The sequence below is a fragment of the Physeter macrocephalus genome, chromosome 20 (genome assembly GCF_002837175.3).
Source record: "Physeter macrocephalus isolate SW-GA chromosome 20, ASM283717v5, whole genome shotgun sequence".
In the NCBI taxonomy this organism is placed as follows: Eukaryota; Metazoa; Chordata; class Mammalia; order Artiodactyla; family Physeteridae; genus Physeter; species Physeter macrocephalus.
Window position 1 is genome coordinate 48,307,292 of NC_041233.1, and position 12,561 is coordinate 48,319,852.

Genomic DNA, 12,561 nt, shown 5'->3' on the forward strand with positions numbered 1-12,561 from the left:
ATTTTTGGGTTGAGTTTGAGAAGGATCGGTGTGAATTCATCTTTAAATGCTTGGTAGAATTCATCGATGAAATCATCTCGAGATGGACTTTTTTTTATTGGTAGGTTTTTGATTACAGATTCAATCTCTTTACTTTTTATTTGTTCAGATTTTCTATTTCTTCATGATTCTGTCTTGTATGTTTCTAGGTTGTATGGTTATATGTTTTGAGGAATTTATCCAGTTATTCTAGTTTATCCAATTTGTTGGCATAAAATTGTTTAGACTAGTTCATTATAATCCTTTGCATTTTTGTGGTATCAGTTATAATGTCTCCTCTTTCACTTCTCATTTTATTTGTCTTCTTTTTATGTTTTTTTTTTTTTGGTTAGTCTAACTGAAGGTTTGTCAAATTTATTGAAAAACCAGCTTTTAGTTTTGTTGATCTTTTCTAATGTTTTTCTGGTCTCTATTCATTTATTTCTGTTCTGCCCTTTGTTTTTTTCCTTACTTCTGCTAACTTTGGACTTAGTTTGTTCTTTTCTAATTCCTTGAGGTGCAAGGTTATATTGTTTATTGCAGGTCTTGTTCTTTTAGTAATGTAGTTGTTTATAGCTATGAACAGCTCTCTTAAAATTGCTTCTGTTGCAACCCATAAGTTTTGGTATGTTGTGTTTCCATTTTCATTTGTTTCAAGTTTTTAAAAAATTTCTCTTTTGATTTCTTCTTTGATCCATTAGTTATTCAGGAGTGTGTTGTTTAATTTCCACATATTGTGCTTTTTGGTTAGTCTAACTGAAGGTTTGTCAAATTTATTGAAAAACCAGCTTTTAGTTTTGTTGATCTTTTCTAATGTTTTTCTGGTCTCTATTCATTTATTTCTGTTCTGCCCTTTGTTTTTTTCCTTACTTCTGCTAACTTTGGACTTAGTTTGTTCTTTTCTAATTCCTTGAGGTGCAAGGTTATATTGTTTATTGCAGGTCTTGTTCTTTTAGTAATGTAGTTGTTTATAGCTATGAACAGCTCTCTTAAAATTGCTTCTGTTGCAACCCATAAGTTTTGGTATGTTGTGTTTCCATTTTCATTTGTTTCAAGTTTTTAAAAAATTTCTCTTTTGATTTCTTCTTTGATCCATTAGTTATTCAGGAGTGTGTTGTTTAATTTCCACATATTGTGCATTTTCCAGTTTTCCTCCTGTTATTGATTTCTAGTTTCATACCATTGTGCCTGGAAAAAATACTTGGCATGATTTCAATCTTTTGAAATTTTTTAAGGCTTGTTTTGTGACCTAACATATCATCTATCCTGTAGAATGCTTTGTGTGCACTTGAGAAGAATGTGTATTGTGCTGCTGTATGATAAAATGTTCTATATATGTCTGTTAGGTCCATTTGGTTTAAAGTATAGTGAGGTCCAATGTTTCTTACTGACTTTCTGTCTGGATGATCTATCCATTGTTGAAAGTGGGATACTGAAGTCTCCTATTATTATTGCATTGTTGTCTATTTCTGCCTGCATATGTCAGTATTTGCTTAATATTTATATTTAGGTGCTCCAATGTTAGGTGCATATATATTTAACAATTTTTACTTCATCTTGATGAATTGACTCATTTATCTTTATATAATGACCTTGTCTCTTGTTACATTTTTTTCACCTAAAGTTAATTTGTCTGATATAAGTATAGCTACCCCTGCTATCTTTTGGTTTCCATCTGCATGGAATATCTTTTTCCATTGGTTTACTTTGAGCTTACATGTGTCTTTAAAGCTGAAATGAGTCTCTTGGAAGCAGTATATAATTGGGTCTTGTTTTGTTATCCATCCAGCCACTCTATGCCTTTTGATTTGTGGATTTAATCTGTTTACATTTAGAGTAATTATTGATAGGTAAGAACTTACTAATGTCACTTTACTAATTATTTTCTAGCTGTTTTGTAGTTTCCTTGTTTCTTTGATCCTCTCTGGTTGCCTTCCTCTGTGAGTTGATGATTCTGTAGTGGTGTGCTTTGAGTCCCTTCTTTTTTTAAAAATTTGTTTATGTACTGTAGGTTTTTGCTTTGTTGTTACCACAAAACTTACATAAAATATCTTATAGACAGAACAGTCTGTTGTATGCTGACAACAGCTTAGCTTCAATCACATATAAAAATTCTACCCTTTTACTCCTTCCCCCTTTTTATGTTTTTGACGTCACAATTTACCTCTTTTTATATTGTGTATTAATTAACAAATTATTATGGCTCTAGTTATTTTTAATACTTTAATCCTTTAACCTTTGTACTACAGTTAAGTGCTTAACACTCTAACATATTACAGTATTAGAGTATTTAAAATTTGATTATATACTTACCTTTACCACTATGTTGTATATATTCATATGTTTTCTTATTACTAATTAGCATTCTTTTATTCAGCTTGAAGAACTTCTTTCAGCATTTCTTGTAAGGCAAGTCTAGTGGTGGTGAACTCTCTCAGCTTTTTTTTGTCAGGAAAAGTCTTTATCTCATCTTTATTTCTGAAGGACAGTTTTGCTGGATAGAGTGTTCTTGGTTGATAGTTTTTTCTTTCAGCATATATCTCTATATATCTATATCTATCTATCTATCTAGATAGATAGATAGATAGATATAAAACAGTCTATTTCATGCTGATAAAAACTTAACTTTGATGGCATACAAAAACTCTACCCCTTTACTACTCCCCCTTGCCACATTTTATGTTTTGATGTCAAGCAGGATCTTATAAAACAAAAGTTAGATCAAGTCATTTATCTGTTCAAAATCCAGTTATGCTAAAAGTAAAAGTCAAAGCGCTTCTAATGGCCCACTCCCACCTCTTACCTCCTTGACCTCATCTCCTACTACTCTTCCTATCTCTTTCTCCAGCCACACTGGCCTCTTGCTACTTCTCCAGTCCTGGCATATGCTGGCTGTGGCTCTTTGCCTGGTTGTCTCCTTTGCATCTCTTCACACCCAAGATGTATGCTTGGACTAATCACTCACCTTCTTCATGTCTACTTGAATATCACTTTCTCAATAAGGCCGACCTGGACCAACCTATTTAATACTCAGATTGCCTCTTCATTCCACCCTCAACCTCCCTTACCTGTTGTTTTTTCTTTTTTTCAGGGTAATTACAGCTTTTAACATATTGTGTAATTTACTGTGTTTATCATTTATTGTCTGTCATCACTCTCCACCATGGCAGTTCCCCAAGATCAGGTATTTTTATTTGTTTTATTTACTGATATATTTCAAAGGCCAAGCACACAATAGGTATTCAATAAATATTTATTGAATGAATGGATGCAAATGGACTAAAAAATGCCCTGAAATTGGGAGCTTTGATTTGGATTGGGAGGGAACCCTTTGATGGGGGAAAAGGGTAAGAAGTCATTCTGGAGCCCAGGCCACCTTGGGGCCACAGTTGGGCATGGGGTGGTTATGGACTGAATTTGTCCCCTCCATATTCATATGTTGAAGCCTTAATCCCCATTGTGTCTATATTTTTAGATAGAGCATTTAAAGATATAATTAAAATTATATGACATCATGAGGGTTGGGCCCTAATCCAATAGGACTGGTGTCATTACAAGAGGAAGAGACACCAGGAAATGTGTGCATGTAGAGAAAAGGACATGTGAGGACATGGTGAGAAGGTGGCCCTCTTGCAAGCCAAGGAGAGAGGTCTCAGGAAAAACCAAACCTGCCAACAACTTGATCTCAGATTTCTAGCCTCCAAAACTAGATGTGAGAAATATATTTCTGTTATATAAGTCCCCCAGTCTATGGTATTTTGTTGTGGCAGCCCTAGCAGACAGGTAGTATTTTGCACGAGAGTTTTTGCTCCTGTCTTGGGTAGAACTGGCAGGAGAAAAGGGGAAGTGGGCAGAAAAATGGGCTTGGAAACTTAGTCATGTGCTAACTGGGATTTTTGCCTAGGTCCCTGTGCTCTTTCCACTCTGCAGGGGTGAAACACATTGGCTACTTGCCTGGTTTCCTTAATAAGCCTTGCTCTCATTTCATGGCTCCCGTTTCAAGTAGAGTGGCTGGGGATGGGGAAGAGTGCTGTGTGGCTTGTTTGTTTATTCATTTGTTCATTCATTCATTCATTCAAGGAATATGTGGTAGGTACCTACTATGTGCTAGGCTCCTGTGACATAGAGATGAATACGATGTGATCCCCACTGTAAGTCAACTCATGTTCTGGTAGTGAAAAAATACATAAACAGATAATTGCATTACAGTGTGAAAAGTTTAATGATAGAGAGGCATTCTTGTTGCAGTAGGGGTAGAAGAAGGCTCTGAACAGAAGGAGCTCTTTGAGTCCTTCTTAGTGACTCCTGAAGTTAACAGATGTAAAAGTTAGCATAGGTGCAAACTGAGCCAAAGAGAGTAATTTTGGCTCATGGATATTAAGAATTTTAAGTTCACAAAGAGCCCTTCAAGGTTTCTGTGAAACAACTGACAAAGCCTCATTTCAAAGGTAGCAACATTCCTAAATGGGCACATCTTCATGCTGAAGTCTTCAGGATTTGGAAACCCCATCTACTGATAAATGCTCTTGATGAAATGTGGGTTTCACATATTCCACTGCACCTCAGTTCTGCTGGCCATCTGTTGTGCCTGAATTTCTATGGGGACAGCAGTTAACCTTTGGGTTAAATAGTTCTTAAATGGCACTGTGGTGAGGATATTGTCATATTGGCAAACTATGAATTGCCTCTGTCCCTCAGGTGATATTTTGTGCTTTATGAGACCCCAAAGTACAGTTTAATGGGAACTGTTGTCACCGTAGATTGGGTAAGGGTATTTTGTCTCAGATTCAGTACTGGCTTAGAAACGGGAAGCAAACTGAGTAGGGAGTAATGCACATTTGTTTAGAAGGAAAAGGATAAGCACAGTGGGGTTCCTCAGGGGTTGGTCTGAGTCAGTCTTATTTCATACCTTTATAAATGATCTGCAGAAGGGTTTGTACTGTGAAATCTCCAAGTCTACAGCTAATGCTGCTGAACTATTCTGAATAGGGAAAAACCAAGTTGATGAGTACCAGTTCCCTGGTGAGCAGGGAAGACTTAGGAGGCTGCGCTAATGGGCAGGAAAGTGGTACATGAGTTTAAGTGTGGACAAGGGCAACGTAATGCATTTAGAACAGGAATATTCAAAAAATTTAAAAGGATGATTCTAAAATGTGACAGGGGGCTTCCCTGGTGGCGCAGTGGTTGGGAGTCCGCCTGCCGATGCAGGGGACACGGGTTCGTGCCCCGGTCCGGGAAGATCCCACATGCTGCGGAGCGGCTGGGCCCATGAGCCATGGCCGCTGAGCCTGCGTGTCCGGAGCCTGTGCTCCGCGACGGGAGAGGCCACAGCAGTGAGAGGCCCGCGTACCCCAAAAAAAAAAAAAAAAAAAAGTGACAGGAAAAGGACTCTAGAGTCGTGGTAAATTTTTGCCTAATGACATAAACCCACAAGCTTCTGCAGCCAAATATATGCATTATTGAGAGGGAAAACAAGGACAATTGTTATCATAAATATGACGTTAGATTTTCTAAAGCTCAGGCTCTTGATCATGCATTAACTTATGTGTTTATGGAGCACTTACTATGCAAAACGTGTGTTTGGCACTGTGCTGAATAGGAACAGGCCTCCAAGGGAGATGGACTGATAAGTATGCCTCATCTGATAAATGAAAGTTTTGGGAGGAAACCAGTGAGGGTCCTTGAAATTACCAGGAGCCTGACAGGCAGCCTAGAGTGAGAAGCAGCCAAGAACCTCAGGCACTGGTGGGAACAGCTGCTGATAAGGAAACAGTGATGGTGTCTTAGGAAGGATACCCTTTACTCTTCTGTTGATTTGATACAACAATTGCTGCCACTTAGAAGGGCCTACTATGTGCTCTTAGACTTCGTGCTAAATGCTTTATCTACTTTATTTTGACAATGTGGAACTTTATCTGAGCCCCGTGTTCCTGGAGAGCAGAACCGGTAGAAAAATCCCCCCATTCTTGTGTTCTGGGAAATGGCTAACTGCCCTCACATATGCCAAAGTAGGACCTGTCTCCATCCTTCTTCATGAGACTTGAAGATGACGCCCTTGTCTATCCAACTCTGTAAAAGCCCAGACCCCCTCCCTTTCTCTGACAAAATGAACATTCTCCCTGTTGCAGTAACCTAGATAAAATCATCATCTCCTTAATTGTCCAGTATATTTTGTTTTTCACGATTTCAAGTAATCAACTGAAATTTTTATTCAGTCACCTATCCTCTGTACATTTGCTCATCAAATGTACTGGCTCTGTATTGGGCTTCAGATGTATAGCACTAAACAGGGCAGACATAGCTCTCTCCAGAACCCCCAATTCACAGTCTAGTAAGGGCATCAGAAGATTAAACAAGGAATTACACTAAAGTGTGATGATTACCGAGATAGGTGATGTAAGTGCATTATTGATTGTAAAACAGAAAAGGTTTAATCCAGCATTGAAAAATGCAATGCTTGCATTCCCATTAAATGCTTCTTTAATTTACATCTTAAGATACGGACATTGCTTTTGCCAAGGAGCAATATGACTAATCATACAGGGGCCTGATGTATTTGAAGGGGGGCTTGCAATGCCTCTGTCCTGGCTGTTCAGGGGGCTCCCAGAATGAATAGACAATGGCTAGATGGATTCCCTTTGTTCCTTCATGCTGGAGAGGACTCCACTGTTGAACAAGCAGGCCACCAAACCTCAGGTCTGCTGCGGTCCCCAGACGCAAGTTTGAAGGTGGAGAAGCAGATGAAGGTATGTTTCCTTATGTGATGTGTAAACCTGAATTGCTCTGGATTTTTGATATTTGACAGAGGGCAACAGGAACTTGCTGATGGTCCATTTAGAAGACAAGATCTCTGAACCAAGGCCTCTGAACAAGAAAGCATTAAAAATATTTCCTTTGAGCCTATTTTATTTAGTGGATTACCATGGCAATGGGCTATTGGGAGGAGACAGTTCTACTTACAAATTTGTGTGTGTGTGAAAACTTTGCTCAGAATTGGATTTGGTCTAGGAATTTGCCTGATTCCGTAGTGCGGAAAACTCAGTGTTCACTATTCCCTAAGATTCTGGTGCCCAAATTTTCTAACTTTTTAAAAGTTACCCTGGGGCCTTGAAAGGGGCCATGGTAGATATAAACACAGGTCCTGGTTGCTATGAAGACTTTACAGTAATAATAAATATTATTGTTTATGATAATGATGATTATGAACGTGATCAATATAAAAGTGATTAATTATAAACATTCAGAGAAAAAAATAAGAATAAAATAGTATTTATTAATATTCCCTTCTCAACGAAGTAGTGATTATCACCTTCATTTTGCATATGAATAAACTAAGGTTTAAGGTTGAACACCCAGGTCCATCTGGCTGCAAAACCCACACTCGGACCCCCCTCTGCTATATAGCTTCCAATTCTTAACACTGTCACGTGAATTCCCACGGCTGTTACCTTTAAACACGCTGGCTATTATAAAAGAGAAGTTGCCCCAAACCTGGTGTAGGAAAGAATCTTTGTATATGACATAATAATTTGCAATCTCCTTTCTGGGAAGAAATGAACATTCCCAATAAAATGCTTAAGTAATTTTCTGGTAAAAATTAATGGAACAAATTCTTGTTCTGGGAAACCTGTCACTTATCCACCCTGCTGACTGACCCTCAACAATCTAGCATCTTCAGCAAACATTCTTTCCTTTTGTATCTCCCTGTAACATTTTCCTATAAAGAATGCATTTTTGATCCCCTTACTAGAGGCTTTTGCCCTTGCAGCAAGGCTGTAATAAACTGTGAGAGTGCCCATAAGTACATAGCCTGAAGGGTTTTCATGAACACTCTAGACTCACATCTCTGCTGTGGAATCTAGTTTTATTATAAATCCAATGGATGAGGATTCTTTCAACTGCCTACTGCTTACCAACCCCTTTCCTGCCTCTCCATTGTCTCCCTCACTGCACAGTGATTTCTGTTCCTAGCTGATCTGGACCAGAGACACTGAGATGGCTTAGTCTTTGCCTCTGTTGGTGCCTTGCCTTGGAGCATGCTTTTCCTTAAATGATTATGAGCCATATCTCAAATGCTAAGTGCATTTTTTCAGAAAAGATGTCATGGGAGGATGGCTCATGAGGATGAGCTTAACTGCCCAAGATCTAACCTGGAAAGAAGAGAGGTGCATAGGGAAGTAAAATCCCAGCTAATCTATAAGATCAACAGTCTGATCTGGGTGTCAGTAGAAACTGTCTCACCAAATCCTGAACACAAGAGAGAGCAGCCTCCTTTGGAGCTTAAGTGAGACATGCTTAGGATAAAAAAAGGAGATACTACTTCCTGTGGTCGACAGTGAGTTGAGAGAAATATTATAAAGAGGTTAAAAATATTTTGATACATTCACCGTTAAAAGAGCCATGATTAAAGGACCCTGAAATGCTTGGGAAATGTTGTTCTTGTTAAAATTGTAATCAGGGGCAAATTACATGCCAAATGTATTGCTGAAGATGCTGTTGGACTAAATGGACCATTGATCCAATCCAGAAAAGTTATCATTTCTTGTTTTTGTTTTGGCTGTGGGGTTTTGTTTTTATCATTTTGATAAAAATTATAGAGAAAGAGGCATACTACTTATTTAGCATCTTGCTAAATTTCCCTGTGATAAGGGAAGCAGGGCAGTGGCCATGAAGAGGGCTCAAATAGCATTATATATCGTTCCCTGAGGTCTTCAACATCAAGAAGGTTGAAGGGTACAGTGGCTCCGAGTTCAGACTTGAGAGTCTGAGTCCCACCCAGCTCTGATATGTGCCAGACTTGAATATTTCAGCAAGTAACTTCACCAAACTCAGCCTGTTTCCTCTTATACAAAGTGGAAATAACCTTTTCCATAGTGTATGTACAGCTACCTACTCCTGTTTTGGTTTTCTTTGTATCACTTTCTGCTTTTTTTTTTTGCTAATAATTTTCCTATAGAGAATAATCTCCCCTTAACTTTGATCCAAATAGTTCAAGACTATCTCACAGAATGAGCTCGAAGGGTCAGCAGGTGACCCAGATGCGGTAATAAGAGAACCCTCACTGCAGTGATTGTTTCAGTGGTGGACTGTGACCTGAACAAGGCCAATCAGAATCAATTCTGGGACTTTTGCTGAGGTTTCTGGGGAAACCCTTCGAGGGTTGTGTATTAGTCAGCCGGGCTGCCGTAACAAAATACCATAAACTGGATGGCTTAAATAACAGAGATTTATTTCTCACAGTTCTGGAGGCTGAAACTTCCAAGATCAAGATGCTAGCAGGGTCGGTTTCTGGTGAGGATTCTTTCTGACTTGTAGGTGGCTGCCTCTTCACTGTGTCCCCACATGGTGGAGAGCACAAACTCTCCGGTGTCTTCATCTTCTCTTATAAAGACACCAATCCCATCAGATTAGGGCCCCAACCTCACAACCTCATTTAACCTTAACTGCCTCCTAAAGGCAGTTATATCTCCAGTATAGTCACATTGGGGGTTGGGGCTTCAACACATGAATTTAGTTAGGAGGGACACAAGACAGTTCACAGCAGGTTGTTTTGTTGATAGGATGTAAACATGGAGCTAATGGCATTCATTTCAAAATAACATAGAGACAGCCTGAGAATAAAACAATTTAGAAGGAAGTAGAGCTGAGAGAAAAAAGTGTCTGGATGATATCAGTGAGGCTGTGTCATGTCTTTAGCCAACTATGTTCCAAGACCTCCAGGTACGCAAGCCTATGCCTTTTCTTTTCCTTAAAAATTTTTGAGGTGGACTTTTGCCATTTGCAACCCAAAGATTCTTGACTAATGGTGGGTTATTGAGAAGATAAAATGAGTCTGCACATATAAAATACTTAACACATCACCTGGAGGAGACTAAGTGCTTAATAAATACTAGCTGTTATTATTATTATCAGTGATTGTATCAGTGACAGACTCAAATGATTTTGGATTTTCTGAGACATCTAATGGAAATATGGAACAACTTAATCATCTGAAAAATGTTGTGAGGGTATTTTAGAGAACTATGAGTTTTGTGGAAACTCATTTTTGAAGGGCAGAGGGTGGTTGGACAGATTGCTCTCAGCAAAAAAGAAACAGCTACAGCAGCACACAATCCATAAATTTTAGACAATGTGATTTGTCTTTCCAATGACTTGAAGGAAGGCCCACCAGAAATATTTTTAAATGGAGAGCTGAAGTTACAGAAGATGATTACTTTTGGTCTTCAAATCAAAAAAAGTATGAGTAGAAGGGAGAGGAAGAGAAATAGAAAAATATATAATGTTTCAACAAATCATTTAGCTATTTGTACAAACATAGAACAAAACTACTGGTCCGATGTTTTGGTTTTCATACTTGGTGAGATATTACACTGATGAAAAAAACAATTCATGACATCAGTTGTCACATTTATGATTGACTTTCATAAACATCACTAGGTTTACTTTGTTTTAATGGAAGAAAATATTCTTACTATTTTGCTTATGGAAATATTTTCTATAGAGATCTTTTAAGAAACGATTTACATTCCATTTAAAATTTTGATTTTGAACATTATAAGTTTAAACTGATTTCTCTCTCTCTCCCTTCCTCCCCCCTCCCCTGTACAGGGGAAAATTTTTAAAAGGATTCTGGTATTTTTATCTAGAGCTTAGATAACTCTACAATGCTTAGAGATATTAACAGGATTACAGTCTTCACCAAGTGAGGAAAACCTAACAAAATGTGTGTGTGTGTGTGTGTGTGTGTGTGTGTGTGTGTGTTAAGGTGGTATAAGAAATTTTCAGAGCAATGAAAATGCATAGTGATGTGCAGGGGTGTAGAACATGGAATTATAATTTTTAGAAGTAACTCATCCCCAATGCTCTCTGTCAAAATGTAGAAGACCCAGGGCTTTAGAAGAGTCTCTAGTTTTTGTAACCTCAAAAAATAAGAAAATGAATACAAATCCTTAAACTTTTGCCATTTCAAGGGATGAGGAAATAGAAAACATAAAAATAAAATATCTAGACAGTACAAGGATGTGTTATTCTGTATCTTCATTTTAAAACTATTGATACAAAGCAAAAATTCCTGTTTTGTATTTAGCACAATGTTTGATGTGATGAGGATTTTTAGCAGTGTGATCTGGATTTATTTTTGGTGTTGCCATTGGCAAGGACAGACTCTTTATAGAAACACACATTTCGGAGTATCTTGAGTTTAAAAAGCCAATGTGGAATTGGGTCACTGACAGCCAAGTGCCTAACTCCTTGAGAGCAGAACTAAAACGGCCCAGATGAAATGTTCTTGTGTCCTTCTCAAAACTTTCAAGAGTGTAAATATATGATTTTACTTTCTATTTAGTCCACTAGTAGAAAAGAAGGGAAAAGTTTCTTTTAAATTTCAGAATGCTAAATTTGTTCAAAATTTGGTATGCAATAATTACCAAATGGATGCTTCCCACATTTATCTCCCTATAGTATGTGATATTAAAAAAAAAAAAAAGAAAGAAAAACAAGTCTATTAAAAATGGTGGCAAGGGTGGTTCATTCATTGCCTTCAATCATTGGACAAGGATTTCTATTACACCTTAATATGTCACAAACATATTAAGGTAGAGGGCATAGAATGATGTGGAAGACAAGCACCATCCTTACCCTAATGGAGCTTCTTGTTTAGTGGGGGAGACAGGCCAAAGATTCAAAGGCCTAGATAATAGAGGAGAGGGACCTAAGTCAGTGACATGACATGAATTGTTGGAACCTGTGACAAACCAAAAAGAGGATTTACTGATTGAAGTGTTTCAAGTTTAATGAAGAAGAAAGTGCTCCATGGGATGTACCTTTCTGTAGGCACTTTAGACCCATACACCATTTGAACCCTCTACATTAAAGGAAAATTGCACAAATAATGCTGTAGGTGGAAAGGAGAAAAAGACTATCAAGAACAGTGCAAGAGGGCTTCCCTGGTGGCACAGTGGTTGAGAGTCCGCCTGCCGATGCAGGGGACACGGGTTCGTGCCCTGGTCCGGGAGGATCCCACATGCCGCGGAGCGGCTAGGCCCGTGAGCCATGGCCGCTAAGCCTGCGCGTCCGGAGCCTGTGCTCCGCAACGGGAGAGGCCACAACAGGGAGAGGCCCGCGTACTGCAAAAAAAAAAGAACAGTGCAAGATGTCATGAGGAAATGGCTCCTCACTATAATTCCTGAGGAAGTTTCAATTTATCAGTGACCTGAAAGATTAGTAAGAGTTAGTTAAGCAATAGGGATTGGGGAGAGATTTACAATGAATGCAACAGTAGCACAGATTGTGGGATGGGAAATATCAAGGGATGAGCTGAAGTTTTAGGGACCAATGTGAGATTGAATAGGCTGTCTTAAGAATTTTAAACTTGTCCTAAAATGAATAGGAATTCATTAAAGGATTGTAAACAAAAGTGATTTAATCATACATATATTTTTATAGGAATACTCTGGTTGGAGTGTGTAGAATTGAATGGAGAGAGGTCGAGATTGGATGTGGCAGGAACAGTTAGGATGCTATTGCAGTAGTTCAGGTGAGATG